Source organism: Ciona robusta, chromosome 1, assembly GCF_009617815.1.
Source record: "Ciona robusta chromosome 1, ASM961781v2".
In the NCBI taxonomy this organism is placed as follows: domain Eukaryota; kingdom Metazoa; phylum Chordata; class Ascidiacea; order Phlebobranchia; family Cionidae; genus Ciona; species Ciona robusta.
The window spans coordinates 6,865,168-6,887,235 of NC_143235.1; the positions used below are offsets into that span (position 1 = coordinate 6,865,168).

Consider the following 22,068-nt stretch of genomic DNA (forward strand, 5'->3'; position numbering starts at 1 on the left):
TTGTATCGTCTCTGTGGCGCAATGGATTAGCGCGCTGGACTTCTAATCCAGAGGTTCCGGGTTCGAGTCCCGACAGGGATGTTTATTTTGTATTAAAATTTAATCATATTTAAAATTATAGTAATTGAGTTTTTGGGCTAGAAAAGGTAAAAACTTGATTAAGCCCGACATAATTTGAATACACAACTTTCCGCTCTGTACTCGGATGCGCAACTATTTCCCCATATAATCTTTCCCCCAAACCGAAGAAATCTACGAAGTCTGGACGAGTTTACACTATAAATTTACTTAAGCAACTCTTCAAAAACCAAATTCAACTAATGAAACCATACAAAACTACGAAGCAAATTTTATAATGAACACTGTGACAGAAGCGGGATTCGAACCCGCGCCTCCAATGGAGACTGCGATCTGAACGCAGCGCCTTAGACCACTCGGCCATTCTGCCGTTTGTGCCCAAGCGGGAATTGTAACAGATTGCTTAAGGATGAAAATTAAGACGTTATTTTTTATTTTAAATCAGATGCAATCTAGGTTGTTTTTTCGAACAAATGGAATCCAGCCAGATTTCGAGCCTACATTTTGTATGTGTGAGGCCCCGGGTTGAATCCCTGAAATTTCTAGTTTAGACGTCTGTTTGGCGCAATGAATTAGCTCCTGAACTTCTAATTCAGCGGTTCTGAATTCGAATTTATGCTTGAATATTACTTTGATAAAAAAAAACAAGCCATTAAAATTTGAAATTAAATGGTTAAGTTTAAATATTTAGGTTAAAATATAAAACTAGCGTAACAAGCCCTTAAAATTTGATATTAAATGGTTAAGTTTAAATATTTAAGTTAAAATATCAAACCAGCGTGACCTCGACGTGATTTGAACACCCAACCTTCCGATCTGGAGTCGGACGCGCTACCGTTGCGCCACGAAGTCTTAACCGATCGGGATTAATTCAACGATATAGAGACGAGATTAAGCAGTATCGTTTCAAATACTTGCATGTTTGGTATACTGGAACCTGAGATTGCTAGAAAGCGATGGGGATGTAGCTCAGTGGTAGAGCGCACGCTTTGCATGTGTGAGGCCCCGGGTTAAATCCCCAGCATCTCCAAATTTGTATCGTCTCTGTGGCGCAATGGATTAGCGCGCTGGACTTCTAATCCAGAGGTTCCGGGTTCGAGTCCCGGCAGGGATGTTTATTTTGTAATAAAATTTAATCATATTTAAAATTATAGTAATTGAGTTTTTGGGCTAGAAAAGGTAAAAACTTGATTAAGCCCGACATAATTTGAATACACAACTTTCCGCTCTGTACTAGGATGCGCAACTATTTCCCCATATAATCTTTCCCCCAAACCGAAGAAATCTACAAAGTCTGGACGAGTTTACACTATAAATTTACTTAAGCAACACTTCAAAAACCAAATTCAACTAATGAAACCATACAAAACTACGAAGCAAATTTTATAATGAACACTTTGACAGAAGCGGGATTCGAACCCGCGCTCCAATGGAGACTGCGACCTGAACGCAGCGCCTTAGACCACTCGGCCATTCTGCCGTTTGTGCCCAAGCGGGAATTGTAACAGATTGCTAAAGGATGAAAATTAAGACGTTATTTTTATTTTAAATCAGATGCAATCTAGGTTTTTTTATCGAACAAATGGAATCCAGCCAGATTTCGAGCCTACATTTTGTATGTGTGGGGCCCCGGGTTGAATCCCTGGAATTTCAAGTTTAGACGTCTGTTTGGCGCAGTTAATTAGCTCCTGAACTTCTATTTCAGCGGTTCTGGATTCGAGTTTAGGCTTGAATATTACTTTGATAAAAAAAAACATGCCATTAAAATTTGAAATTAAATGGTTAAGTTTAGGGCGCACGCTTTGCATGTGTGAGGCCCCGGGTTCAATCCCCGGCATCTCCAAAGTTGTATCGTCTCTGTGGCGCAATGGATTAGCGCGCTGAACTTCTAATCCAGAGGTTGCGGGTTCGAGGGGATGTTTATTTTGTAATAAAATTTAATCATATTTAAAATTGTAGTAATTGAGTTTTTGGGCTAGAAAAAGTAAAAAAACTTGATTAAGCCCGACATAATTTTAATACACCACTTTCCGCTCTGTACTCGGATGCGCAACTATTTCCCCATATAATCTTTCCCCCAAACCGAAGAAATCTACGAAGTCTGGACGAGTTTAGACTATAAATTTACATAAGCAACACTTCAAAAACCAAATTCAACTAATGAAACCATAGAAAACTACGAAGCAAATTTTATAATGAACACTTTGACAGAAGCGGGATTCGAACCCGCGCCTCCAATGGAGACTGCGACCTGAACGCAGCGCCTTAGACCACTCGGCCATTCTGCCGTTTGTGCCCAAGCGGGAATTGTAACAGATTGCTTAAGGATGAAAATTAAGACGTTATTTTTTATTTTAAATCAGATGCAATCTAGGTTGTTTTTTCGAACAAATGGAATCCAGCCAGATTTCGAGCCTACATTTTGTATGTGTGAGGCCCCGGGTTGAATCCCTGAAATTTCTAGTTTAGACGTCTGTTTGGCGCAATGAATTAGCTCCTGAACTTCTAATTCAGCGGTTCTGGATTCGAGTTTAGGCTTGAATATTACTTTGGTGAGAAACCAAGGCATTAAAATTTGAAACTTAAATGGTTAAGTTTAAATATTTAGGTTAAAATATCAAACTAGCGTGACCTCGACGTGATTTGAACACGCAACCTTCCGATCTGGAGTCGGACGCGCTACCGTTGCGCCACGAAGTCTTAACCGATCGGGATTAAATCAACGATATAGAGAGGAGATTAAGCAGTATCGTTTCAAATACTTGCATGTTTGGTATACTGGAACCTGAGATTGCTAGAAAGCGATGGGTATGTAGCTCAGTGGTAGAGCGCACGCTTTGCATGTGTGAGGCCCCGGGTTCAAACCCCGGCATCTCCAAATTTGTATCGTCTCTGTGGCGCAATGGATTAGCGCGCTGGACTTCTAATCCAGAGGTTCCGGGTTCGAGTCCCGGCAGGGATGTTTATTTTGTAATAAAATTTAATCATATTTAAAATTATAGTAATTGAGTTTTTGTGCTAGAAAAGGTAAAAACTTGATTAAGCCCGACATAATTTGAATACACAACTTTCCGCTTTGTACTCGGATGCGCAACTATTTCCCCATATAATCTTTCCCCCAAACCGAAGAAATATTCGAAGTCTTGACGAGTTTACACTATAAATTTACTTAAGCAACACTTCAAAAACCAAATTCAACTAATGAAACCATACAAAACCACGAAGCAAATTTTATAATGAACACTGTGACAGAAGCGGGATTCGAACCCGCGCCTCCAATGGAGACTGCGACCTGAACGCAGCGCCTTAGACCACTCGGCCATTCTGCCGTTTGTGCCCAAGCGGGAATTGTAACAGATTGCTTAAGGATGAAAATTAAGACGTTATTTTTTATTTTAAATCAGATGCAATCTAGGTTGTTTTTTCGAACAAATGGAATCCAGCCAGATTTCGAGCCTACATTTTGTATGTGTGAGGCCCCGGGTTGAATCCCTGAAATTTCTAGTTTAGACGTCTGTTTGGCGCAATGAATTAGCTCCTGAACTTCTAATTCAGCGGTTCTGAATTCGAATTTATGCTTGAATATTACTTTGATAAAAAAACAAGCCATTAAAATTTGAAATTAAATGGTTAAGTTTAAATATTTAGGTTAAAATATAAAACTAGCGTAACAAGCCATTAAAATTTGAAATTAAATAGTTAAGTTTAAATATTTAAGTTAAAATATCAAACCAGCGTGACCTCGACGTGATTTGAACACGCAACCTTCCGATCTGGAGTCGGGCGCGCTACCGTTGCGCCACGAAGTCTTAACCGATCGGGATTAAATCAACGATATAGAGACGAGTTTAAGCAGTATCGTTTCAAATACTTGCATGTTTGGTATACTGGAACCTGAGATTGCTAGAAAGCGATGGGGATATAGCTCAGTGGTAGAGCGCACGCTTTGCATGTGTGAGGCCCCCGGTTAAATCCCCGGCATCTCCAAAGTTGTATCGTCTCTGTGGCGCAATGGATTAGCGCGCTGGACTTCTAATCCAGAGGTTCCGGGTTCGAGTCCCGACAGGGATGTTTATTTTGTATTAAAATTTAATCATATTTAAAATTATAGTAATTGAGTTTTTGGGCTAGAAAAGGTAAAAACTTGATTAAGCCCGACATAATTTGAATACACAACTTTCCGCTCTGTACTAGGATGCGCAACTATTTCCCCATATAATCTTTCCCCCAAACCGAAGAAATCTACAAAGTCTGGACGAGTTTACACTATAAATTTACTTAAGCAACACTTCAAAAACCAAATTCAACTAATGAAACCATACAAAACTACGAAGCAAATTTTATAATGAACACTTTGACAGAAGCGGGATTCGAACCCGCGCTCCAATGGAGACTGCAACCTGAACGCAGCGCCTTAGACCACTCGGCCATTCTGCCGTTTGTGCCCAAGCGGGAATTGTAACAGATTGCTAAAGGATGAAAATTAAGACGTTATTTTTTATTTTAAATCAGATGCAATCTAGGTTTTTTTATCGAACAAATGGAATCCAGCTAGATTTCGAGCCTACATTTTGTATGTGTGGGGCCCCGGGTTGAATCCCTGGAATTTCAAGTTTAGACGTCTGTTTGGCGCAGTTAATTAGCTCCTGAACTTCTATTTCAGCGGTTCTGGATTCGAGTTTAGGCTTGAATATTACTTTGATAAAAAAAAACATGCCATTAAAATTTGAAATTAAATGGTTAAGTTTAGGGCGCACGCTTTGCATGTGTGAGGCCCCGGGTTCAATCCCCGGCATCTCCAAAGTTGTATCGTCTCTGTGGCGCAATGGATTAGCGCGCTGAACTTCTAATCCAGAGGTTGCGGGTTCGAGGGGATGTTTATTTTGTAATAAAATTTAATCATATTTAAAATTGTAGTAATTGAGTTTTTGGGCTAGAAAAAGTAAAAAAACTTGATTAAGCCCGACATAATTTTAATACACCACTTTCCGCTCTGTACTCGGATGCGCAACTATTTCCCCATATAATCTTTCCCCCAAACCGAAGAAATCTACGAAGTCTGGACGAGTTTAGACTATAAATTTACATAAGCAACACTTCAAAAACCAAATTCAACTAATGAAACCATAGAAAACTACGAAGCAAATTTTAAAATGAACACTGTGACTGAAGTGGGATTCGAACCCACGCCTCCAATGGAGACTGCGACCTGAACGCAGCGCCTTATAGACCACTCGGCCATTCTGCCGTTTGTGCCCAAGCGGGAAATTGTAACAGAAGCCTTAAGCATGAAAATTAAGACGTTATTTTATATTTTATAAAGATGCAATCTAGGTTGTTTTTTCGAACAAATGGAATCCAGCCAGATTTCGACCCTACATTTTGTATGTGTGAGGCCCCGGGTTGAATCCTTGGAATTTCTTGTTTAGACGTCTGTTTGGCGCAATGAATTAGCTCCTGAACTTCTAATTCAGCGGTTCTGGATTCGAATTTATGCTTGAATATTACTTTGATAAAAAAAACAAGCCATTAAAATTTGAAATTAAATGGTTAAGTTTAAATATTTAAGTTAAAATATCAAACCCGCGTGACCTCGACGTGATTTGAATACGCAACCTTCCGATCTGGAGTCGGACGCGCTACCGTTGCGCCACGAAGTCTTAACCGATCGGGATTAAATCAACGATATAGAGACGAGATTAAGCAGTATCGTTTCAAATGCTTGCATGTTTGGTATACTGGAACCTGAGATTGCTAGAAAGCGATGGGGATGTAGCTCAGTGGTAGAGCGCACGCTTTGCATGTGTGAGGCCCCGGGTTCAAACCCCGGCATCTCCAAATTTGTATCGTCTCTGTGGCGCAATGGATTAGCGCGCTGGACTTCTAATCCAGAGGTTCCGGGTTCGAGTCCCGGCAGGGATGTTTATTTTGTAATAAAATTTAATCATATTTAAAATTATAGTAATTGAGTTTTTGTGCTAGAAAAGGTAAAAACTTGATTAAGCCCGACATAATTTGAATACACAACTTTCCGCTTTGTACTCGGATGCGCAACTATTTCCCCATATAATCTTTCCCCCAAACCGAAGAAATATACGAAGTCTTGACGAGTTTACACTATAAATTTACTTAAGCAACACTTCAAAAACCAAATTCAACTAATGAAACCATACAAAACCACGAAGCAAATTTTATAATGAACACTGTGACAGAAGCGGGATTCGAACCCGCGCCTCCAATGGAGACTGCGACCTGAACGCAGCGCCTTAGACCACTCGGCCATTCTGCCGTTTGTGCCCAAGCGGGAATTGTAACAGATTGCTTAAGGATGAAAATTAAGACGTTATTTTTTATTTTAAATCAGATGCAATCTAGGTTGTTTTTTCGAACAAATGGAATCCAGCCAGATTTCGAGCCTACATTTTGTATGTGTGAGGCCCCGGGTTGAATCCCTGAAATTTCTAGTTTAGACGTCTGTTTGGCGCAATGAATTAGCTCCTGAACTTCTAATTCAGCGGTTCTGAATTCGAATTTATGCTTGAATATTACTTTGATAAAAAAAACAAGCCATTAAAATTTGAAATTAAATGGTTAAGTTTAAATATTTAGGTTAAAATATAAAACTAGCGTAACAAGCCATTGAAATTTGAAATTAAATGGTTAAGTTTAAATATTTAAGTTAAAATATCAAACCAGCGTGACCTCGACGTGATTTGAACACGCAACCTTCCGATCTGGAGTTGGGCGCGCTACCGTTGCGCCACGAAGTCTTAACCGATCGGGATTAATTCAACGATATAGAGACGAGATTAAGCAGTATCGTTTCAAATACTTGCATGTTTGGTATACTGGAACCTGAGATTGCTAGAAAGCGATGGGGATGTAGCTCAGTGGTAGAGCGCACGCTTTGCATGTGTGAGGCCCCGGGTTAAATCCCCAGCATCTCCAAATTTGTATCGTCTCTGTGGCGCAATGGATTAGCGCGCTGGACTTCTAATCCAGAGGTTCCGGGTTCGAGTCCCGGCAGGGATGTTTATTTTGTAATAAAATTTAATCATATTTAAAATTATAGTAATTGAGTTTTTGGGCTAGAAAAGGTAAAAACTTGATTAATCCCGACATAATTTGAATACACAACTTTCCGCTCTGTACTAGGATGCGCAACTATTTCCCCATATAATCTTTCCCCCAAACCGAAGAAATCTACAAAGTCTGGACGAGTTTACACTATAAATTTACTTAAGCAACACTTCAAAAACCAAATTCAACTAATGAAACCATACAAAACTACGAAGCAAATTTTATAATGAACACTTTGACAGAAGCGGGATTCGAACCCGCGCTCCAATGGAGACTGCGACCTGAACGCAGCGCCTTAGACCACTCGGCCATTCTGCCGTTTGTGCCCAAGCGGGAATTGTAACAGATTGCTAAAGGATGAAAATTAAGACGTTATTTTTTATTTTAAATCAGATGCAATCTAGGTTTTTTTATCGAACAAATGGAATCCAGCCAGATTTCGAGCCTACATTTTGTATGTGTGGGGCCCCGGGTTGAATCCCTGGAATTTCTAGTTTAGACGTCTGTTTGGCGCAGTGAATTAGCTCCTGAACTTCTATTTCAGCGGTTCTGGATTCGAGTTTAGGCTTGAATATTACTTTGATAAAAAAAAACATGCCATTAAAATTTGAAATTAAATGGTTAAGTTTAGGGCGCACGCTTTGCATGTGTGAGGCCCCGGGTTCAATCCCCGGCATCTCCAAAGTTGTATCGTCTCTGTGGCGCAATGGATTAGCGCGCTGAACTTCTAATCCAGAGGTTGCGGGTTCGAGGGGATGTTTATTTTGTAATAAAATTTAATCATATTTAAAATTGTAGTAATTGAGTTTTTGGGCTAGAAAAAGTAAAAAAACTTGATTAAGCCCGACATAATTTTAATACACCACTTTCCGCTCTGTACTCGGATGCGCAACTATTTCCCCATATAATCTTTCCCCCAAACCGAAGAAATCTACGAAGTCTGGACGAGTTTAGACTATAAATTTACATAAGCAACACTTCAAAAACCAAATTCAACTAATGAAACCATAGAAAACTACGAAGCAAATTTTAAAATGAACACTGTGACTGAAGTGGGATTCGAACCCGCGCCTCCAATGGAGACTGCGACCTGAACGCAGCGCCTTAGACCACTCGGCCATTCTGCCGTTTGTGCCCAAGCGGGAAATTGTAACAGAAGCCTTAAGCATGAAAATTAAGACGTTATTTTATATTTTATAAAGATGCAATCTAGGTTGTTTTTTCGAACAAATGGAATCCAGCCAGATTTCGACCCTACATTTTGTATGTGTGAGGCCCCGGGTTGAATCCTTGGAATTTCTTGTTTAGACGTCTGTTTGGCGCAATGAATTAGCTCCTGAACTTCTAATTCAGCGGTTCTGAATTCGAATTTATGCTTGAATATTACTTTGATAAAAAAAACAAGCCATTAAAATTTGAAATTAAATGGTTAAGTTTAAATATTTAAGTTAAAATATCAAACCCGCGTGACCTCGACGTGATTTGAATACGCAACCTTCCGATCTGGAGTCGGACGCGCTACCGTTGCGCCACGAAGTCTTAACCGATCGGGATTAAATCAACGATATAGAGACGAGATTAAGCAGTATCGTTTCAAATACTTGCATGTTTGGTATACTGGAACCTGAGATTGCTAGAAAGCGATGGGGATGTAGCTCAGTGGTAGAGCGCACGCTTTGCATGTGTGAGGCCCCGGGTTCAAACCCCGGCATCTCCAAATTTGTATCGTCTCTGTGGCGCAATGGATTAGCGCGCTGGACTTCTAATCCAGAGGTTCCGGGTTCGAGTCCCGGCAGGGATGTTTATTTTGTAATAAAATTTAATCATATTTAAAATTATAGTAATTGAGTTTTTGTGCTAGAAAAGGTAAAAACTTGATTAAGCCCGACATAATTTGAATACACAACTTTCCGCTTTGTACTCGGATGCGCAACTATTTCCCCATATAATCTTTCCCCCAAACCGAAGAAATATACGAAGTCTTGACGAGTTTACACTATAAATTTACTTAAGCAACACTTCAAAAATCAAATTCAACTAATGAAACCATACAAAACCACGAAGCAAATTTTATAATGAACACTGTGACAGAAGCGGGATTCGAACCCGCGCCTCCAATGGAGACTGCGACCTGAACGCAGCGCCTTAGACCACTCGGCCATTCTGCCGTTTGTGCCCAAGCGGGAATTGTAACAGATTGCTTAAGGATGAAAATTAAGACGTTATTTTTTATTTTAAATCAGATGCAATCTAGGTTGTTTTTTCGAACAAATGGAATCCAGCCAGATTTCGAGCCTACATTTTGTATGTGTGAGGCCCCGGGTTGAATCCCTGAAATTTCTAGTTTAGACGTCTGTTTGGCGCAATGAATTAGCTCCTGAACTTCTAATTCAGCGGTTCTGAATTCGAATTTATGCTTGAATATTACTTTGATAAAAAAAACAAGCCATTAAAATTTGAAATTAAATGGTTAAGTTTAAATATTTAGGTTAAAATATAAAACTAGCGTAACAAGCCATTAAAATTTGAAATTAAATGGTTAAGTTTAAATATTTAAGTTAAAATATCAAACCAGCGTGACCTCGACGTGATTTGAACACGCAACCTTCCGATCTGGAGTCGGGCGCGCTACCGTTGCGCCACGAAGTCTTAACCGATCGGGATTAAATCAACGATATAGAGACGAGTTTAAGCAGTATCGTTTCAAATACTTGCATGTTTGGTATACTGGAACCTGAGATTGCTAGAAAGCGATGGGGATATAGCTCAGTGGTAGAGCGCACGCTTTGCATGTGTGAGGCCCCCGGTTAAATCCCCGGCATCTCCAAAGTTGTATCGTCTCTGTGGCGCAATGGATTAGCGCGCTGGACTTCTAATCCAGAGGTTCCGGGTTCGAGTCCCGACAGGGATGTTTATTTTGTATTAAAATTTAATCATATTTAAAATTATAGTAATTGAGTTTTTGGGCTAGAAAAGGTAAAAACTTGATTAAGCCCGACATAATTTGAATACACAACTTTCCGCTCTGTACTCGGATGCGCAACTATTTCCCCATATAATCTTTCCCCCAAACCGAAGAAATCTACGAAGTCTGGACGAGTTTACACTATAAATTTACTTAAGCAACTCTTCAAAAACCAAATTCAACTAATGAAACCATACAAAACCACGAAGCAAATTTTATAATGAACACTGTGACAGAAGCGGGATTCGAACCCGCGCCTCCAATGGAGACTGCGACCTGAACGCAGCGCCTTAGACCACTCGGCCATTCTGCCGTTTGTGCCCAAGCGGGAATTGTAACAGATTGCTTAAGGATGAAAATTAAGACGTTATTTTTTATTTTAAATCAGATGCAATCTAGGTTGTTTTTTCGAACAAATGGAATCCAGCCAGATTTCGAGCCTACATTTTGTATGTGTGAGGCCCCGGGTTGAATCCCTGAAATTTCTAGTTTAGACGTCTGTTTGGCGCAATGAATTAGCTCCTGAACTTCTAATTCAGCGGTTCTGAATTCGAATTTATGCTTGAATATTACTTTGATAAAAAAAACAAGCCATTAAAATTTGAAATTAAATGGTTAAGTTTAAATATTTAGGTTAAAATATAAAACTAGCGTAACAAGCCATTAAAATTTGAAATTAAATGGTTAAGTTTAAATATTTAAGTTAAAATATCAAACCAGCGTGACCTCGACGTGATTTGAACACGCAACCTTCCGATCTGGAGTCGGGCGCGCTACCGTTGCGCCACGAAGTCTTAACCGATCGGGATTAAATCAACGATATAGAGACGAGTTTAAGCAGTATCGTTTCAAATACTTGCATGTTTGGTATACTGGAACCTGAGATTGCTAGAAAGCGATGGGGATATAGCTCAGTGGTAGAGCGCACGCTTTGCATGTGTGAGGCCCCCGGTTAAATCCCCGGCATCTCCAAAGTTGTATCGTCTCTGTGGCGCAATGGATTAGCGCGCTGGACTTCTAATCCAGAGGTTCCGGGTTCGAGTCCCGACAGGGATGTTTATTTTGTATTAAAATTTAATCATATTTAAAATTATAGTAATTGAGTTTTTGGGCTAGAAAAGGTAAAAACTTGATTAAGCCCGACATAATTTGAATACACAACTTTCCGCTCTGTACTCGGATGCGCAACTATTTCCCCATATAATCTTTCCCCCAAACCGAAGAAATCTACGAAGTCTGGACGAGTTTACACTATAAATTTACTTAAGCAACTCTTCAAAAACCAAATTCAACTAATGAAACCATACAAAACTACGAAGCAAATTTTATAATGAACACTGTGACTGAAGCGGGATTCGAACCCGCGCCTCCAATGGAGACTGCGATCTGAACGCAGCGCCTTAGACCACTCGGCCATTCTGCCGTTTGTGCCCAAGCGGGAATTGTAACAGATTGCTTAAGGATGAAAATTAAGACGTTATTTTTTATTTTAAATCAGATGCAATCTAGGTTGTTTTTTCGAACAAATGGAATCCAGCCAGATTTCGAGCCTACATTTTGTATGTGTGAGGCCCCGGGTTGAATCCCTGAAATTTCTAGTTTAGACGTCTGTTTGGCGCAATGAATTAGCTCCTGAACTTCTAATTCAGCGGTTCTGAATTCGAATTTATGCTTGAATATTACTTTGATAAAAAAAAACAAGCCATTAAAATTTGAAATTAAATGGTTAAGTTTAAATATTTAGGTTAAAATATAAAACTAGCGTAACAAGCCATTAAAATTTGATATTAAATGGTTAAGTTTAAATATTTAAGTTAAAATATCAAACCAGCGTGACCTCGACGTGATTTGAACACCCAACCTTCCGATCTGGAGTCGGACGCGCTACCGTTGCGCCACGAAGTCTTAACCGATCGGGATTAATTCAACGATATAGAGACGAGATTAAGCAGTATCGTTTCAAATACTTGCATGTTTGGTATACTGGAACCTGAGATTGCTAGAAAGCGATGGGGATGTAGCTCAGTGGTAGAGCGCACGCTTTGCATGTGTGAGGCCCCGGGTTAAATCCCCAGCATCTCCAAATTTGTATCGTCTCTGTGGCGCAATGGATTAGCGCGCTGGACTTCTAATCCAGAGGTTCCGGGTTCGAGTCCCGGCAGGGATGTTTATTTTGTAATAAAATTTAATCATATTTAAAATTATAGTAATTGAGTTTTTGGGCTAGAAAAGGTAAAAACTTGATTAAGCCCGACATAATTTGAATACACAACTTTCCGCTCTGTACTAGGATGCGCAACTATTTCCCCATATAATCTTTCCCCCAAACCGAAGAAATCTACAAAGTCTGGACGAGTTTACACTATAAATTTACTTAAGCAACACTTCAAAAACCAAATTCAACTAATGAAACCATACAAAACTACGAAGCAAATTTTATAATGAACACTTTGACAGAAGCGGGATTCGAACCCGCGCTCCAATGGAGACTGCGACCTGAACGCAGCGCCTTAGACCACTCGGCCATTCTGCCGTTTGTGCCCAAGCGGGAATTGTAACAGATTGCTAAAGGATGAAAATTAAGACGTTATTTTTTATTTTAAATCAGATGCAATCTAGGTTTTTTTATCGAACAAATGGAATCCAGCCAGATTTCGAGCCTACATTTTGTATGTGTGGGGCCCCGGGTTGAATCCCTGGAATTTCAAGTTTAGACGTCTGTTTGGCGCAGTTAATTAGCTCCTGAACTTCTATTTCAGCGGTTCTGGATTCGAGTTTAGGCTTGAATATTACTTTGATAAAAAAAACATTCCATTAAAATTTGAAATTAAATGGTTAAGTTTAGGGCGCACGCTTTGCATGTGTGAGGCCCCGGGTTCAATCCCCGGCATCTCCAAAGTTGTATCGTCTCTGTGGCGCAATGGATTAGCGCGCTGAACTTCTAATCCAGAGGTTGCGGGTTCGAGGGGATGTTTATTTTGTAATAAAATTTAATCATATTTAAAATTGTAGTAATTGAGTTTTTGGGCTAGAAAAAGTAAAAAAACTTGATTAAGCCCGACATAATTTTAATACACCACTTTCCGCTCTGTACTCGGATGCGCAACTATTTCCCCATATAATCTTTCCCCCAAACCGAAGAAATCTACGAAGTCTGGACGAGTTTAGACTATAAATTTACATAAGCAACACTTCAAAAACCAAATTCAACTAATGAAACCATAGAAAACTACGAAGCAAATTTTAAAATGAACACTGTGACTGAAGTGGGATTCCAACCCGCGCCTCCAATGGAGACTGCGACCTGAACGCAGCGCCTTATAGACCACTCGGCCATTCTGCCGTTTGTGCCCAAGCGGGAAATTGTAACAGAAGCCTTAAGCATGAAAATTAAGACGTTATTTTATATTTTATAAAGATGCAATCTAGGTTGTTTTTTCGAACAAATGGAATCCAGCCAGATTTCGACCCTACATTTTGTATGTGTGAGGCCCCGGGTTGAATCCTTGGAATTTCTTGTTTAGACGTCTGTTTGGCGCAATGAATTAGCTCCTGAACTTCTAATTCAGCGGTTCTGGATTCGAATTTATGCTTGAATATTACTTTGATAAAAAAAACAAGCCATTAAAATTTGAAATTAAATGGTTAAGTTTAAATATTTAAGTTAAAATATCAAACCCGCGTGACCTCGACGTGATTTGAATACGCAACCTTCCGATCTGGAGTCGGACGCGCTACCGTTGCGCCACGAAGTCTTAACCGATCGGGATTAAATCAACGATATAGAGACGAGATTAAGCAGTATCGTTTCAAATACTTGCATGTTTGGTATACTGGAACCTGAGATTGCTAGAAAGCGATGGGGATGTAGCTCAGTGGTAGAGCGCACGCTTTGCATGTGTGAGGCCCCGGGTTCAAACCCCGGCATCTCCAAATTTGTATCGTCTCTGTGGCGCAATGGATTAGCGCGCTGGACTTCTAATCCAGAGGTTCCGGGTTCGAGTCCCGGCAGGGATGTTTATTTTGTAATAAAATTTAATCATATTTAAAATTATAGTATTTGAGTTTTTGTGCTAGAAAAGGTAAAAACTTGATTAAGCCCGACATAATTTGAATACACAACTTTCCGCTTTGTACTCGGATGCGCAACTATTTCCCCATATAATCTTTCCCCCAAACCGAAGAAATATACGAAGTCTTGACGAGTTTACACTATAAATTTACTTAAGCAACACTTCAAAAACCAAATTCAACTAATGAAACCATACAAAACCACGAAGCAAATTTTATAATGAACACTGTGACAGAAGCGGGATTCGAACCCGCGCCTCCAATGGAGACTGCGACCTGAACGCAGCGCCTTAGACCACTCGGCCATTCTGCCGTTTGTGCCCAAGCGGGAATTGTAACAGATTGCTTAAGGATGAAAATTAAGACGTTATTTTTTATTTTAAATCAGATGCAATCTAGGTTGTTTTTTCGAACAAATGGAATCCAGCCAGATTTCGAGCCTACATTTTGTATGTGTGAGGCCCCGGGTTGAATCCCTGAAATTTCTAATTTAGACGTCTGTTTGGCGCAATGAATTAGCTCCTGAACTTCTAATTCAGCGGTTCTGAATTCGAATTTATGCTTGAATATTACTTTGATAAAAAAAACAAGCCATTAAAATTTGAAATTAAATGGTTAAGTTTAAATATTTAGGTTAAAATATAAAACTAGCGTAACAAGCCATTGAAATTTGAAATTAAATGGTTAAGTTTAAATATTTAAGTTAAAATATCAAACCAGCGTGACCTCGACGTGATTTGAACACGCAACCTTCCGATCTGGAGTCGGGCGCGCTACCGTTGCGCCACGAAGTCTTAACCGATCGGGATTAAATCAACGATATAGAGACGAGTTTAAGCAGTATCGTTTCAAATACTTGCATGTTTGGTATACTGGAACCTGAGATTGCTAGAAAGCGATGGGGATATAGCTCAGTGGTAGAGCGCACGCTTTGCATGTGCGAGGCCCCCGGTTAAATCCCCGGCATCTCCAAAGTTGTATCGTCTCTGTGGCGCAATGGATTAGCGCGCTGGACTTCTAATCCAGAGGTTCCGGGTTCGAGTCCCGACAGGGATGTTTATTTTGTATTAAAATTTAATCATATTTAAAATTATAGTAATTGAGTTTTTGGGCTAGAAAAGGTAAAAACTTGATTAAGCCCGACATAATTTGAATACACAACTTTCCGCTCTGTACTCGGATGCGCAACTATTTCCCCATATAATCTTTCCCCCAAACCGAAGAAATCTACGAAGTCTGGACGAGTTTACACTATAAATTTACTTAAGCAACTCTTCAAAAACCAAATTCAACTAATGAAACCATACAAAACTACGAAGCAAATTTTATAATGAACACTGTGACAGAAGCGGGATTCGAACCCGCGCCTCCAATGGAGACTGCGATCTGAACGCAGCGCCTTAGACCACTCGGCCATTCTGCCGTTTGTGCCCAAGCGGGAATTGTAACAGATTGCTTAAGGATGAAAATTAAGACGTTATTTTTTATTTTAAATCAGATGCAATCTAGGTTGTTTTTTCGAACAAATGGAATCCAGCCAGATTTCGAGCCTACATTTTGTATGTGTGAGGCCCCGGGTTGAATCCCTGAAATTTCTAGTTTAGACGTCTGTTTGGCGCAATGAATTAGCTCCTGAACTTCTAATTCAGCGGTTCTGAATTCGAATTTATGCTTGAATATTACTTTGATAAAAAAAAACAAGCCATTAAAATTTGAAATTAAATGGTTAAGTTTAAATATTTAGGTTAAAATATAAAACTAGCGTAACAAGCCATTAAAATTTGATATTAAATGGTTAAGTTTAAATATTTAAGTTAAAATATCAAACCAGCGTGACCTCGACGTGATTTGAACACCCAACCTTCCGATCTGGAGTCGGACGCGCTACCGTTGCGCCACGAAGTCTTAACCGATCGGGATTAATTCAACGATATAGAGACGAGATTAAGCAGTATCGTTTCAAATACTTGCATGTTTGGTATACTGGAACCTGAGATTGCTAGAAAGCGATGGGGATGTAGCTCAGTGGTAGAGCGCACGCTTTGCATGTGTGAGGCCCCGGGTTAAATCCCCAGCATCTCCAAATTTGTATCGTCTCTGTGGCGCAATGGATTAGCGCGCTGGACTTCTAATCCAGAGGTTCCGGGTTCGAGTCCCGGCAGGGATGTTTATTTTGTAATAAAATTTAATCATATTTAAAATTATAGTAATTGAGTTTTTGGGCTAGAAAAGTTAAAAACTTGATTAAGCCCGACATAATTTGAATACACAACTTTCCGCTCTGTACTAGGATGCGCAACTATTTCCCCATATAATCTTTCCCCCAAACCGAAGAAATCTACAAAGTCTGGACGAGTTTACACTATAAATTTACTTAAGCAACACTTCAAAAACCAAATTCAACTAAAGAAACCATACAAAACTACGAAGCAAATTTTATAATGAACACTTTGACAGAAGCGGGATTCGAACCCGCGCTCCAATGGAGACTGCGACCTGAACGCAGCGCCTTAGACCACTCGGCCATTCTGCCGTTTGTGCCCAAGCGGGAATTGTAACAGATTGCTAAAGGATGAAAATTAAGACGTTATTTTTTATTTTAAATCAGATGCAATCTAGGTTTTTTTATCGAACAAATGGAATCCAGCCAGATTTCGAGCCTACATTTTGTATGTGTGGGGCCCCGGGTTGAATCCCTGGAATTTCTAGTTTAGACGTCTGTTTGGCGCAGTGAATTAGCTCCTGAACTTCTATTTCAGCGGTTCTGGATTCGAGTTTAGGCTTGAATATTACTTTGATAAAAAAAAACATGCCATTAAAATTTGAAATTAAATGGTTAAGTTTAGGGCGCACGCTTTGCATGTGTGAGGCCCCGGGTTCAATCCCCGGCATCTCCAAAGTTGTATCGTCTCTGTGGCGCAATGGATTAGCGCGCTGAACTTCTAATCCAGAGGTTGCGGGTTCGAGGGGATGTTTATTTTGTAATAAAATTTAATCATATTTAAAATTGTAGTAATTGAGTTTTTGGGCTAGAAAAAGTAAAAAAACTTGATTAAGCCCGACATAATTTTAATACACCACTTTCCGCTCTGTACTCGGATGCGCAACTATTTCCCCATATAATCTTTCCCCCAAACCGAAGAAATCTACGAAGTCTGGACGAGTTTAGACTATAAATTTACATAAGCAACACTTCAAAAACCAAATTCAACTAATGAAACCATAGAAAACTACGAAGCAAATTTTAAAATGAACACTGTGACTGAAGTGGGATTCGAACCCGCGCTTCCAATGGAGACTGCGACCTGAACGCAGCGCCTTAGACCACTCGGCCATTCTGCCGTTTGTGCCCAAGCGGGAAATTGTAACAGAAGCCTTAAGCATGAAAATTAAGACGTTATTTTATATTTTATAAAGATGCAATCTAGGTTGTTTTTTCGAACAAATGGAATCCAGCCAGATTTCGACCCTACATTTTGTATGTGTGAGGCCCCGGGTTGAATCCTTGGAATTTCTTGTTTAGACGTCTGTTTGGCGCAATGAATTAGCTCCTGAACTTCTAATTCAGCGGTTCTGAATTCGAATTTATGCTTGAATATTACTTTGATAAAAAAAACAAGCCATTAAAATTTGAAATTAAATGGTTAAGTTTAAATATTTAAGTTAAAATATCAAACCCGCGTGACCTCGACGTGATTTGAATACGCAACCTTCCGATCTGGAGTCGGACGCGCTACCGTTGCGCCACGAAGTCTTAACCGATCGGGATTAAATCAACGATATAGAGACGAGATTAAGCAGTATCGTTTCAAATACTTGCATGTTTGGTATACTGGAACCTGAGATTGGTAGAAAGCGATGGGGATGTAGTTCAGTGGTAGAGCGCACGCTTTGCATGTGTGAGGCCCCGGGTTCAAACCCCGGCATCTCCAAATTTGTATCGTCTCTGTGGCGCAATGGATTAGCGCGCTGGACTTCTAATCCAGAGGTTCCGGGTTCGAGTCCCGGCAGGGATGTTTATTTTGTAATAAAATTTAATCATATTTAAAATTATAGTAATTGAGTTTTTGTGCTAGAAAAGGTAAAAACTTGATTAAGCCCGACATAATTTGAATACACAACTTTCCGCTTTGTACTCGGATGCGCAACTATTTCCCCATATAATCTTTCCCCCAAACCGAAGAAATATACGAAGTCTTGACGAGTTTACACTATAAATTTACTTAAGCAACACTTCAAAAATCAAATTCAACTAATGAAACCATACAAAACCACGAAGCAAATTTTATAATGAACACTGTGACAGAAGCGGGATTCGAACCCGCGCCTCCAATGGAGACTGCGACCTGAACGCAGCGCCTTAGACCACTCGGCCATTCTGCGGGAATTGTAACAGATTGCTTAAGGATGAAAATTAAGACGTTATTTTTTATTTTAAATCAGATGCAATCTAGGTTGTTTTTTCGAACAAATGGAATCCAGCCAGATTTCGAGCCTACATTTTGTATGTGTGAGGCCCCGGGTTGAATCCCTGAAATTTCTAGTTTAGACGTCTGTTTGGCGCAATGAATTAGCTCCTGAACTTCTAATTCAGCGGTTCTGAATTCGAATTTATGCTTGAATATTACTTTGATAAAAAAAACAAGCCATTAAAATTTGAAATTAAATGGTTAAGTTTAAATATTTAGGTTAAAATATAAAACTAGCGTAACAAGCCATTAAAATTTGAAATTAAATGGTTAAGTTTAAATATTTAAGTTAAAATATTAAACCAGCGTGACCTAGACGTGATTTGAACACGCAACCTTCCGATCTGGAGTCGGGCGCGCTACCGTTGCGCCACGAAGTCTTAACCGATCGGGATTAAATCAACGATATAGAGACGAGTTTAAGCAGTATCGTTTCAAATACTTGCATGTTTGGTATACTGGAACCTGAGATTGCTAGAAAGCGATGGGGATATAGCTCAGTGGTAGAGCGCACGCTTTGCATGTGTGAGGCCCCCGGTTAAATCCCCGGCATCTCCAAAGTTGTATCGTCTCTGTGGCGCAATGGATTAGCGCGCTGGACTTCTAATCCAGAGGTTCCGGGTTCGAGTCCCGACAGGGATGTTTATTTTGTATTAAAATTTAATCATATTTAAAATTATAGTAATTGAGTTTTTGGGCTAGAAAAGGTAAAAACTTGATTAAGCCCGACATAATTTGAATACACAACTTTCCGCTCTGTACTCGGATGCGCAACTATTTCCCCATATAATCTTTCCCCAAACCGAAGAAATCTACGAAGTCTGGACGAGTTTACACTATAAATTTACTTAAGCAACTCTTCAAAAACCAAATTCAACTAATGAAACCATACAAAACTACGAAGCAAATTTTATAATGAACACTGTGACAGAAGCGGGATTCGAACCCGCGCCTCCAATGGAGACTGCGATCTGAACGCAGCGCCTTAGACCACTCGGCCATTCTGCCGTTTGTGCCCAAGCGGGAATTGTAACAGATTGCTTAAGGATGAAAATTAAGACGTTATTTTTTATTTTAAATCAGATGCAATCTAGGTTGTTTTTTCGAACAAATGGAATCCAGCCAGATTTCGAGCCTACATTTTGTATGTGTGAGGCCCCGGGTTGAATCCCTGAAATTTCTAGTTTAGACGTCTGTTTGGCGCAATGAATTAGCTCCTGAACTTATAATTCAGCGGTTCTGAATTCGAATTTATGCTTGAATATTAATTTGATAAAAAAAAAAACAAGCCATTAAAATTTGAAATTAAATGGTTAAGTTTAAATATTTAGGTTAAAATATAAAACTAGCGTAACAAGCCATTAAAATTTGATATTAAATGGTTAAGTTTAAATATTTAAGTTAAAATATCAAACCAGCGTGACCTCGACGTGATTTGAACACCCAACCTTCCGATCTGGAGTCGGACGCGCTACCGTTGCGCCACGAAGTCTTAACCGATCGGGATTAATTCAACGATATAGAGACGAGATTAAGCAGTATCGTTTCAAATACTTGCATGTTTGGTATACTGGAACCTGAGATTGCTAGAAAGCGATGGGGATGTAGCTCAGTGGTAGAGCGCACGCTTTGCATGTGTGAGGCCCCGGGTTAAATCCCCAGCATCTCCAAATTTGTATCGTCTCTGTGGCGCAATGGATTAGCGCGCTGGACTTCTAATCCAGAGGTTCCGGGTTCGAGTCCCGGCAGGGATGTTTATTTTGTAATAAAATTTAATCATATTTAAAATTATAGTAATTGAGTTTTTGGGCTAGAAAAGGTAAAAACTTGATTAAGCCCGACATAATTTGAATACACAACTTTCCGCTCTGTACTAGGATGCGCAACTATTTCCCCATATAATCTTTCCCCCAAACCGAAGAAATCTACAAAGTCTGGACGAGTTTACACTATAAATTTACTTAAGCAACACTTCAAAAACCAAATTCAACTAATGAAACCATACAAAACTACGAAGCGAATTTTATAATGAACACTTTGACAGAAGCGGGATTCGAACCCGCGCTCCAATGGAGACTGCGACCTGAACGCAGCGCCTTAGACCACTCGGCCATTCTGCCGTTTGTGCCCAAGCGGGAATTGTAACAGATTGCTAAAGGATGAAAATTAAGACGTTATTTTTTATTTTAAATCAGATGCAATCTAGGTTTTTTTATCGAACAAATGGAATCCAGCCAGATTTCGAGCCTACATTTTGTATGTGTGGGGCCCCGGGTTGAATCCCTGGAATTTCTAGTTTAGACGTCTGTTTGGCGCAGTGAATTAGCTCCTGAACTTCTATTTCAGCGGTTCTGGATTCGAGTTTAGGCTTGAATATTACTTTGATAAAAAAAAACATGCCATTAAAATTTGAAATTAAATGGTTAAGTTTAGGGCGCACGCTTTGCATGTGTGAGGCCCCGGGTTCAATCCCCGGCATCTCCAAAGTTGTATCGTCTCTGTGGCGCAATGGATTAGCGCGCTGAACTTCTAATCCAGAGGTTGCGGGTTCGAGGGGATGTTTATTTTGTAATAAAATTTAATCATATTTAAAATTGTAGTAATTGAGTTTTTGGGCTAGAAAAAGTAAAAAAACTTGATTAAGCCCGACATAATTTTAATACACCACTTTCCGCTCTGTACTCGGATGCGCAACTATTTCCCCATATAATCTTTCCCCCAAACCGAAGAAATCTACGAAGTCTGGACGAGTTTAGACTATAAATTTACATAAGCAACACTTCAAAAACCAAATTCAACTAATGAAACCATAGAAAACTACGAAGCAAATTTTAAAATGAACACTGTGACTGAAGTGGGATTCGAACCCGCGCCTCCAATGGAGACTGCGACCTGAACGCAGCGCCTTAGACCACTCGGCCATTCTGCCGTTTGTGCCCAAGCGGGAAATTGTAACAGAAGCCTTAAGCATGAAAATTAAGACGTTATTTTATATTTTATAAAGATGCAATCTAGGTTGTTTTTTCGAACAAATGGAATCCAGCCAGATTTCGACCCTACATTTTGTATGTGTGAGGCCCCGGGTTGAATCCTTGGAATTTCTTGTTTAGACGTCTGTTTGGCGCAGTGAATTAGCTCCTGAACTTCTAATTCAGCGGTTCTGGATTCGAGTTTAGGCTTGAATATTACTTTGGTGAGAAACCAAGGCATTAAAATTTGAAACTTAAATGGTTAAGTTTAAATATTTAGGTTAAAATATCAAACTAGCGTGACCTCGACGTGATTTGAACACGCAACCTTCCGATCTGGAGTCGGACGCGCTACCGTTGCGCCACGAAGTCTTAACCGATCGGGATTAAATCAACGATATAGAGACGAGATTAAGCAGTATCGTTTCAAATACTT

General features: G+C 39.7%; 46 non-coding genes across 46 annotated transcripts; 20 read left to right on the forward strand and 26 right to left on the reverse strand.

Moving 5' to 3' along the window:
- Positions 1-7: 7 nt before the first annotated feature.
- On the forward strand, positions 8-81 carry Trnar-ucu (transfer RNA arginine (anticodon UCU)). The gene has a single exon. It is a non-coding gene; the product is annotated as a tRNA-Arg (tRNA).
- A 284-nt stretch (positions 82-365) lies between these two features.
- On the reverse strand, positions 366-448 carry Trnal-cag (transfer RNA leucine (anticodon CAG)). The gene has a single exon. It is a non-coding gene; the product is annotated as a tRNA-Leu (tRNA).
- A 670-nt stretch (positions 449-1,118) lies between these two features.
- Trnar-ucu (transfer RNA arginine (anticodon UCU)) lies at positions 1,119-1,192 on the forward strand. The gene has a single exon. It is a non-coding gene; the product is annotated as a tRNA-Arg (tRNA).
- Positions 1,193-1,476: 284 nt separating this feature from the next.
- On the reverse strand, positions 1,477-1,558 carry Trnal-cag (transfer RNA leucine (anticodon CAG)). Its single transcript has one exon. It is a non-coding gene; the product is annotated as a tRNA-Leu (tRNA).
- A 725-nt stretch (positions 1,559-2,283) lies between these two features.
- On the reverse strand, positions 2,284-2,366 carry Trnal-cag (transfer RNA leucine (anticodon CAG)). The gene has a single exon. It is a non-coding gene; the product is annotated as a tRNA-Leu (tRNA).
- A 340-nt stretch (positions 2,367-2,706) lies between these two features.
- Positions 2,707-2,778, reverse strand: Trnaw-cca (transfer RNA tryptophan (anticodon CCA)). Its single transcript has one exon. It is a non-coding gene; the product is annotated as a tRNA-Trp (tRNA).
- A 188-nt stretch (positions 2,779-2,966) lies between these two features.
- Trnar-ucu (transfer RNA arginine (anticodon UCU)) lies at positions 2,967-3,040 on the forward strand. The gene has a single exon. It is a non-coding gene; the product is annotated as a tRNA-Arg (tRNA).
- A 284-nt stretch (positions 3,041-3,324) lies between these two features.
- Trnal-cag (transfer RNA leucine (anticodon CAG)) lies at positions 3,325-3,407 on the reverse strand. Its single transcript has one exon. It is a non-coding gene; the product is annotated as a tRNA-Leu (tRNA).
- A 408-nt stretch (positions 3,408-3,815) lies between these two features.
- Trnaw-cca (transfer RNA tryptophan (anticodon CCA)) lies at positions 3,816-3,887 on the reverse strand. The gene has a single exon. It is a non-coding gene; the product is annotated as a tRNA-Trp (tRNA).
- A 188-nt stretch (positions 3,888-4,075) lies between these two features.
- Positions 4,076-4,149, forward strand: Trnar-ucu (transfer RNA arginine (anticodon UCU)). The gene has a single exon. It is a non-coding gene; the product is annotated as a tRNA-Arg (tRNA).
- A 284-nt stretch (positions 4,150-4,433) lies between these two features.
- Trnal-cag (transfer RNA leucine (anticodon CAG)) lies at positions 4,434-4,515 on the reverse strand. The gene has a single exon. It is a non-coding gene; the product is annotated as a tRNA-Leu (tRNA).
- A 726-nt stretch (positions 4,516-5,241) lies between these two features.
- Positions 5,242-5,326, reverse strand: Trnal-cag (transfer RNA leucine (anticodon CAG)). The gene has a single exon. It is a non-coding gene; the product is annotated as a tRNA-Leu (tRNA).
- Positions 5,327-5,844: 518 nt separating this feature from the next.
- Positions 5,845-5,916, forward strand: Trnaa-ugc (transfer RNA alanine (anticodon UGC)). The gene has a single exon. It is a non-coding gene; the product is annotated as a tRNA-Ala (tRNA).
- Positions 5,917-5,926: 10 nt separating this feature from the next.
- Positions 5,927-6,000, forward strand: Trnar-ucu (transfer RNA arginine (anticodon UCU)). The gene has a single exon. It is a non-coding gene; the product is annotated as a tRNA-Arg (tRNA).
- A 284-nt stretch (positions 6,001-6,284) lies between these two features.
- On the reverse strand, positions 6,285-6,367 carry Trnal-cag (transfer RNA leucine (anticodon CAG)). Its single transcript has one exon. It is a non-coding gene; the product is annotated as a tRNA-Leu (tRNA).
- A 669-nt stretch (positions 6,368-7,036) lies between these two features.
- Positions 7,037-7,110, forward strand: Trnar-ucu (transfer RNA arginine (anticodon UCU)). Its single transcript has one exon. It is a non-coding gene; the product is annotated as a tRNA-Arg (tRNA).
- A 284-nt stretch (positions 7,111-7,394) lies between these two features.
- On the reverse strand, positions 7,395-7,476 carry Trnal-cag (transfer RNA leucine (anticodon CAG)). The gene has a single exon. It is a non-coding gene; the product is annotated as a tRNA-Leu (tRNA).
- Positions 7,477-8,202: 726 nt separating this feature from the next.
- Positions 8,203-8,285, reverse strand: Trnal-cag (transfer RNA leucine (anticodon CAG)). The gene has a single exon. It is a non-coding gene; the product is annotated as a tRNA-Leu (tRNA).
- A 518-nt stretch (positions 8,286-8,803) lies between these two features.
- Positions 8,804-8,875, forward strand: Trnaa-ugc (transfer RNA alanine (anticodon UGC)). Its single transcript has one exon. It is a non-coding gene; the product is annotated as a tRNA-Ala (tRNA).
- A 10-nt stretch (positions 8,876-8,885) lies between these two features.
- Trnar-ucu (transfer RNA arginine (anticodon UCU)) lies at positions 8,886-8,959 on the forward strand. The gene has a single exon. It is a non-coding gene; the product is annotated as a tRNA-Arg (tRNA).
- Positions 8,960-9,243: 284 nt separating this feature from the next.
- Trnal-cag (transfer RNA leucine (anticodon CAG)) lies at positions 9,244-9,326 on the reverse strand. The gene has a single exon. It is a non-coding gene; the product is annotated as a tRNA-Leu (tRNA).
- A 409-nt stretch (positions 9,327-9,735) lies between these two features.
- Positions 9,736-9,807, reverse strand: Trnaw-cca (transfer RNA tryptophan (anticodon CCA)). The gene has a single exon. It is a non-coding gene; the product is annotated as a tRNA-Trp (tRNA).
- A 188-nt stretch (positions 9,808-9,995) lies between these two features.
- On the forward strand, positions 9,996-10,069 carry Trnar-ucu (transfer RNA arginine (anticodon UCU)). The gene has a single exon. It is a non-coding gene; the product is annotated as a tRNA-Arg (tRNA).
- Positions 10,070-10,353: 284 nt separating this feature from the next.
- Trnal-cag (transfer RNA leucine (anticodon CAG)) lies at positions 10,354-10,436 on the reverse strand. Its single transcript has one exon. It is a non-coding gene; the product is annotated as a tRNA-Leu (tRNA).
- Positions 10,437-10,845: 409 nt separating this feature from the next.
- Trnaw-cca (transfer RNA tryptophan (anticodon CCA)) lies at positions 10,846-10,917 on the reverse strand. Its single transcript has one exon. It is a non-coding gene; the product is annotated as a tRNA-Trp (tRNA).
- A 188-nt stretch (positions 10,918-11,105) lies between these two features.
- Trnar-ucu (transfer RNA arginine (anticodon UCU)) lies at positions 11,106-11,179 on the forward strand. Its single transcript has one exon. It is a non-coding gene; the product is annotated as a tRNA-Arg (tRNA).
- Positions 11,180-11,463: 284 nt separating this feature from the next.
- Positions 11,464-11,546, reverse strand: Trnal-cag (transfer RNA leucine (anticodon CAG)). Its single transcript has one exon. It is a non-coding gene; the product is annotated as a tRNA-Leu (tRNA).
- A 670-nt stretch (positions 11,547-12,216) lies between these two features.
- On the forward strand, positions 12,217-12,290 carry Trnar-ucu (transfer RNA arginine (anticodon UCU)). Its single transcript has one exon. It is a non-coding gene; the product is annotated as a tRNA-Arg (tRNA).
- Positions 12,291-12,574: 284 nt separating this feature from the next.
- Positions 12,575-12,656, reverse strand: Trnal-cag (transfer RNA leucine (anticodon CAG)). The gene has a single exon. It is a non-coding gene; the product is annotated as a tRNA-Leu (tRNA).
- Positions 12,657-13,984: 1,328 nt separating this feature from the next.
- Trnaa-ugc (transfer RNA alanine (anticodon UGC)) lies at positions 13,985-14,056 on the forward strand. Its single transcript has one exon. It is a non-coding gene; the product is annotated as a tRNA-Ala (tRNA).
- A 10-nt stretch (positions 14,057-14,066) lies between these two features.
- Positions 14,067-14,140, forward strand: Trnar-ucu (transfer RNA arginine (anticodon UCU)). Its single transcript has one exon. It is a non-coding gene; the product is annotated as a tRNA-Arg (tRNA).
- Positions 14,141-14,424: 284 nt separating this feature from the next.
- Positions 14,425-14,507, reverse strand: Trnal-cag (transfer RNA leucine (anticodon CAG)). The gene has a single exon. It is a non-coding gene; the product is annotated as a tRNA-Leu (tRNA).
- Positions 14,508-14,916: 409 nt separating this feature from the next.
- On the reverse strand, positions 14,917-14,988 carry Trnaw-cca (transfer RNA tryptophan (anticodon CCA)). Its single transcript has one exon. It is a non-coding gene; the product is annotated as a tRNA-Trp (tRNA).
- Positions 14,989-15,176: 188 nt separating this feature from the next.
- Trnar-ucu (transfer RNA arginine (anticodon UCU)) lies at positions 15,177-15,250 on the forward strand. Its single transcript has one exon. It is a non-coding gene; the product is annotated as a tRNA-Arg (tRNA).
- A 284-nt stretch (positions 15,251-15,534) lies between these two features.
- On the reverse strand, positions 15,535-15,617 carry Trnal-cag (transfer RNA leucine (anticodon CAG)). Its single transcript has one exon. It is a non-coding gene; the product is annotated as a tRNA-Leu (tRNA).
- A 670-nt stretch (positions 15,618-16,287) lies between these two features.
- On the forward strand, positions 16,288-16,361 carry Trnar-ucu (transfer RNA arginine (anticodon UCU)). The gene has a single exon. It is a non-coding gene; the product is annotated as a tRNA-Arg (tRNA).
- A 284-nt stretch (positions 16,362-16,645) lies between these two features.
- On the reverse strand, positions 16,646-16,727 carry Trnal-cag (transfer RNA leucine (anticodon CAG)). The gene has a single exon. It is a non-coding gene; the product is annotated as a tRNA-Leu (tRNA).
- Positions 16,728-18,054: 1,327 nt separating this feature from the next.
- Trnaa-ugc (transfer RNA alanine (anticodon UGC)) lies at positions 18,055-18,126 on the forward strand. Its single transcript has one exon. It is a non-coding gene; the product is annotated as a tRNA-Ala (tRNA).
- A 10-nt stretch (positions 18,127-18,136) lies between these two features.
- Trnar-ucu (transfer RNA arginine (anticodon UCU)) lies at positions 18,137-18,210 on the forward strand. The gene has a single exon. It is a non-coding gene; the product is annotated as a tRNA-Arg (tRNA).
- Positions 18,211-18,494: 284 nt separating this feature from the next.
- Trnal-cag (transfer RNA leucine (anticodon CAG)) lies at positions 18,495-18,577 on the reverse strand. Its single transcript has one exon. It is a non-coding gene; the product is annotated as a tRNA-Leu (tRNA).
- Positions 18,578-19,231: 654 nt separating this feature from the next.
- Trnar-ucu (transfer RNA arginine (anticodon UCU)) lies at positions 19,232-19,305 on the forward strand. The gene has a single exon. It is a non-coding gene; the product is annotated as a tRNA-Arg (tRNA).
- A 283-nt stretch (positions 19,306-19,588) lies between these two features.
- Trnal-cag (transfer RNA leucine (anticodon CAG)) lies at positions 19,589-19,671 on the reverse strand. Its single transcript has one exon. It is a non-coding gene; the product is annotated as a tRNA-Leu (tRNA).
- Positions 19,672-20,343: 672 nt separating this feature from the next.
- Positions 20,344-20,417, forward strand: Trnar-ucu (transfer RNA arginine (anticodon UCU)). The gene has a single exon. It is a non-coding gene; the product is annotated as a tRNA-Arg (tRNA).
- A 284-nt stretch (positions 20,418-20,701) lies between these two features.
- Trnal-cag (transfer RNA leucine (anticodon CAG)) lies at positions 20,702-20,783 on the reverse strand. The gene has a single exon. It is a non-coding gene; the product is annotated as a tRNA-Leu (tRNA).
- Positions 20,784-21,509: 726 nt separating this feature from the next.
- Positions 21,510-21,592, reverse strand: Trnal-cag (transfer RNA leucine (anticodon CAG)). Its single transcript has one exon. It is a non-coding gene; the product is annotated as a tRNA-Leu (tRNA).
- A 340-nt stretch (positions 21,593-21,932) lies between these two features.
- Positions 21,933-22,004, reverse strand: Trnaw-cca (transfer RNA tryptophan (anticodon CCA)). Its single transcript has one exon. It is a non-coding gene; the product is annotated as a tRNA-Trp (tRNA).
- Between the last annotated feature and the right edge of the window lie 64 nt (positions 22,005-22,068).